Here is a 5,316-nt window from a genome sequence, read left to right on the forward strand (position 1 = left end):
TGGTGGAGCGCCGGGTTCTGATTGCACCTCTCCTCCCGCCTGCTCACTGGCCGAAGCGGAGGAGGGGTTTGTCCCCATACCTTCCATTTCCCGCTTCTTTATGTGGTCTCCCTGAAATCTGGAATCCAGATTACATAACACGGGCTTTGTACTGTTCAGTGGATGCATTCTCCTACATCCCAAGATGCACCTTTTTCCTTTTTATTTTTTAATATATATATTTTTTGTTCTTTTTAACCTCTGAGTTCTAAGTTTACCAGTGAATTGCATAGTGAAATCTGGACACATAAAGCAACTGTTTTCTACACGTTTCCATAGCTACTCACTGATTTGTTTCAAGGTTAGAGTCTTATTCACTTTGGACAGTAGTGTTGCACAATAAAAATGTCTACGCTAGCTGACATCATGCCAAGATATTGTAATAATCAATGGGGGATGACTACGACCTTGTCTAAAAATGATCAGAGTTGGTGAACTCAAAAGGCTTCCATAGCCTTGGCAACTCATGACAAGAGCCTAGGGTGATTACTGATGCCATAAACAAGAGTGTCAATTTGCTAAGTCAACAACAGGAGTCACTGTGCATTTACTCCTCATGTAGGATCTCTGTCCTTAATGTGCTGTACATTGTGATTCAATGCTATAACTAGTACTCAGACAGTATTTTTCACTTTGTGTTTCTATGTGGGTGCAAACTGTTGAAATCTTTACTTAATATATGCTAAACTGATATTCTGTATATAAAGAAAATTGAAAATGAATCTTGATGTGAATGGAAGGGGAGAGGGAGCGGGAAAGGGGAGGGTTGCAGGTGGGAGGGAAGTTATGGGGGGGGAAGCCTTTGTAATCCATAAGCTGTACTTTGGAAATTTATATTCATTAAATAAAAATTTAAAAAAAGAAAAAAAAATCAATGGGGGAAAACTGTATTTTTTCTGCCAAAACATTCAAGACTCTCTTACTGTTGCTTATTGATGTGTAGGGGAATTTAACTCCCCTTTGGGCTTGTCTGAGGTTTCATTCCAAATGAATGAAATATTTTACAAGGCGATTGGACATTGAACTCCAATATTGAAGAAGGATCCTAATTTTACTTACAGAGTGTTTGGCCTTGAACTTCCCCAGTCCTGTGCAAAAAACAAGTTTTGTATACACTCTCCATATATTTTTCTAACAGTTTCTAATGTAAATTTTTGTAACTTTTAATAAATATAAATTTCCAAAGTACAGCTTATGGATTACAAAGGCTTCCCCCCCCCCATAACTTCCCTCCCACCTGCAACCCTCCCATCTCCCGCTCCCTCTCCCATTCCATTCACATCAAGATTCATTTTCAATTATATTTATATACAGAAGATCAATTTAGTATATATTAAGTAAAGATTTCAACAGTTTGCACCCACACAGAAACACAAAGTGTAAAGTATTATTTGAGTACTAGTTATAGCATTAATTTATATTGTACAACACATTACGGGCAGAGATCCTACGTGGGGAGTAAGTGCACAGTGACTCCTGTTGTTGATTTAACAATTGACACTCTTATTTATGACTTCAGTAATCACCGTAGGCTCTTGTCATGAGCTGCCAAGGAGTTCGCCAACTCTGATCATATTTAGACAAGGTCATAGTCAAAGCGGAAGTTCTTTCCTCCCTTCAGAGAAAGGTACCTCCTTCTTTGATGGCCTGTTCTTTCCACTGGGGTGTCACTCACAGAGATCTTTCATCTAGTGTTGTTGTTTTTTTTTTTTTTTTTTTTTTTTTGGCCAGAGTGTCTTGGCTTTCCATGCCTAAAATACTCTCATGAGCTCTTCAGCCAGATCCAAATGCCTTAAGGGCTGATTCTGAGGCCAGAGTGCTGTTTAGGACATCTGCCATTCTATGAGTCTGCTGTGTATCCTGCTTCCCATGTTGGATTGTTATCTCCTTTTTAATTCTTTCAGTTAGTATTTTCAGACACTAGTCTTGTTTATGTGATCCTTTTGACTCTTAGTCCTATCATTATGATCAATTGTGAACTGAAACTGATCACTTTGACTAGTGAGATGGCATTGGTACATGCCACCTTGATGGGATTGAATTGGAATCCCCTGGTATGTTTCTAACTCTACTGTTTGGGGCAAGCCCGATTGAGCATGTCCTAAACTGTACATCTCTTCCCTCTCTTATTCCCACTCTTATATTTAACAGGGGTCACTTTTCAGTTAAATTTAAACACCTAAGAATAATTGTGTGTTAAAGAGTTCAACCAGTAGTATTAAGTAGAACAAAAAAATACTAAAAGGGATAAAGTATTAAGTTGTTCATTGACAGTGAGGACAAGGGCTGATTCAGTCACAATTTCTCATAGTGTTCATTTCACTTCAACAGGTTTCCTTTTTGGTGTTCAGTTAGTTGTCACCCATCAGGGAGAACATATGATATTTGCCCCTTTGGGACTGGCTTATTTCACTCAGCATGATGTTTTCCAGATTCCTCCATATTGTTGCAAATGACCGGATTTCATTTTTTACTGCTGTATAGTATTCCACAGAATACATATCCCATAATTTTTTTTTTCTTTTTATTTATTTTATTTATTTATTTTTGACAGGCAAAGTGGACAGTGAGAGAGAGAGACAGAGAGAAAGGTCTTCTTTTTCCGTTGGTTCACTCTCCAATGGCCGCTGTGGCCAGCGCTCTGTGGCCGGCGCACTGCGCTGATCCAAAGCCAGGAGCCAGGTGCTTCTCCTGGTCTCCCATGCTGGTGAAGGGCCTAAGGTCTTGGGCCATCCTCCACTGCACTCCCTGGCCACAGCAGAGAGCTGGCCTGGAAGAGGGGCAACCGGGACAGAATCCGGTGCCTTGACCAGGACTAGAACCCGGAGTGCCAACGCCGCAGGTGGAGGATTATCCTATTGAGCCGTGGCGCCGGCCCCCATAATTTCTTTATCCAGTCTACTGTTGATGGGCATTTGGGTTGGTTCCAGGTCTTAGCTATTGTGAATTGAGCTGCAATAAACATTAGAAGGTGCAGACAGCTTTTTTATTTGCCAATTTAATTTCCTTTGGGTAAATTCCAAGGAGTGGGATGGCTGGGTTGTATGGTAGTGTTATATTCAGGTTTCTGAGGAATCTCCAGACTGTCTTCCATAGTGGCTTTACCAGTTTGCATTCCCACCAACAGTGGGTTAGTGTCCCTTTTCCCCCATATCCTTGCCAGCATATGTTGTTGGTAGATTTCTGTATGTGAGCAATTTTAACTGGGGTGAGGTGAAACCTCATTGTGGTTTTGATTTGCATTTCCCTGATGGCTAGTGATCCTGAACATTTTTTCATGTGACTGTTGGCCATTTGGATTTCCTCTTTTGAAAAATGTCTACTGAGGTCCTTAGCCCATCTCTTAAGTGGGTTGTTTGTTTTGTTGTTGTGGAGTTTCTTGATTTCTTTGTAGATTCTGGTTATTAATCCTTTATCTGTTGCATAGTGTGCAAATATTTTTTTCCATTCTGTTGGTTGCCTCTTCAATTTCCTGACTGTTTCTTTTGCAGGACAGAAACTTCTCAATTTGATGCAATCCCAAATGTTAATTTTGGCTTTGACTGCCTGTGCCTCTGGAATCTTTTCCAAGAAGTCTTTGCCTGTGCCTATATCTTGCAGGGTTTCTCCAATGCTCTCTAATAATTTGATGGTGTTGGGTCGTAGATTTAAGTCTTTAATCCATGTTGAGTGGACTTTTCTGTAAGGTGAAAGGTAGGGGTCTTGCTTTATGCTTCTGCATGTGGAAATTCAGTTTTCCCAGCACCATTTATTGAATAGACTGTCCTTTCTCCAAGGGTTGATTTTAGATCCTTGATCAAATATAAGTTGGCTGTAGATGTTTGGATTGATTTCCGATGTTTCTATTCTGTTCCATTGGTCTATCCCTCTGTTTCTGTACCAGTACCATGCTGTTTTGATTACAACTGCCCTGTAGTATGTCCTGAAATCTGGTATTGTGATGCCTCCAGCTTTGTTTTTGTTGTACAAGATTGCTTTAGCTATTCGAGGTCTCTTGTGTCTCCATATGAATTTCAGCATCATTTTTTCCAGATCTGAGAAGAATGTCTTTGGTATTTTGATTGGTATCACATTGAATCTATAAATTGCTTTTGGCAGAATGGACATTTTGATGATATTGATTCTTCCAATCCATGAGCATGGAAGATTTTCCCTTTTTTTGGTATCCTCTTCTATTTCTTTCTTTACGATTTTGTAATTTTCATTGTAGAGATCTTTAACGTCCTTGGTTAAGTTTATTCCAAGGTATTTGATTGTTTTTGTGGCTATTGTGAATGGGATTGATCTTAGAAGTTCATTCTCAGCCATGGCATTGCCTGTGTTTACAAGGGCTGTTGATTTTTGTGCATGGATTTTATATCCTGCTACTTTGCCAAACTCTTCTATGAGTTCCAATAGTCTCTTAGTAGAGTTCTTTGGATCCCCTAAGTAAAGAATCATATAATCTGCAAAGAGGGATAGTTTGAGTTATTCCTTCCCAATTTGTATCCCTTTAATTTCTTTTTCTTGCCTAATGGCTCTGGTCTAAACTTCCAGAACTATATCTAATGTAAATTTAAATATTTTACAAAAATGCTTTTTCTCTCTCAAAACATAAATGTGAGTGACACACAGATTCCCACTGACGAACCTTTTTCTTCACTAAAATGTCAATGCTATCTAATATTGAGGGTCAAGGTCTTGTGCCCGCTCAGATCACAGAGGTCTGAGTTGTACTGTGGAGTAGGCGCCAGTGTCTTCTGGGGTCTCCAGCAAGTCGCTCTGCCAGAACTCAGATCACTCTCCTCCCAAACGCCGGGTCGAGTGCCCTGTCACTGGGAGTTCAGGGAGGGGAAGAGGTTGAATAAACTTGATTCTAAACTATAGGAGCAGGGCCAGGCATTTGGTGTGGCAATTAAGTTGCCACTTGGGACACCTGCATCCCAATCAACATACCTGGCTTGCATCCCAGCTTCTCTGCTTGCAATCCTGGTTTCCGGCTGGTCGAACCCTGTACATTCTGGGCATCTGGGGAGGGAACCAGTGGGTGGGGGATCACTTTCTCAGTTTGTCTATCTACCCGCCTGTGTCTCTGATGCTCTCAAAAAGTAATCTCTCAAAAACATTTTTAAAGGGTGTGATCAAGGAGACAGGCAAACACCCAAATAAGAGATCCATGGGGGACGTCTGGTGTATCCCCATGGAGTCAGGATACACTGCCCTCCCTCCCCCACCCAGCACAGGGCTGTGTTTGCCAACACAGGCACTCCTGGAATATTGTGGTTTCAGGATTTTTAT

Source organism: Oryctolagus cuniculus, chromosome 9 (assembly GCF_964237555.1).
Source record: "Oryctolagus cuniculus chromosome 9, mOryCun1.1, whole genome shotgun sequence".
Taxonomy (NCBI): domain Eukaryota; kingdom Metazoa; phylum Chordata; class Mammalia; order Lagomorpha; family Leporidae; genus Oryctolagus; species Oryctolagus cuniculus.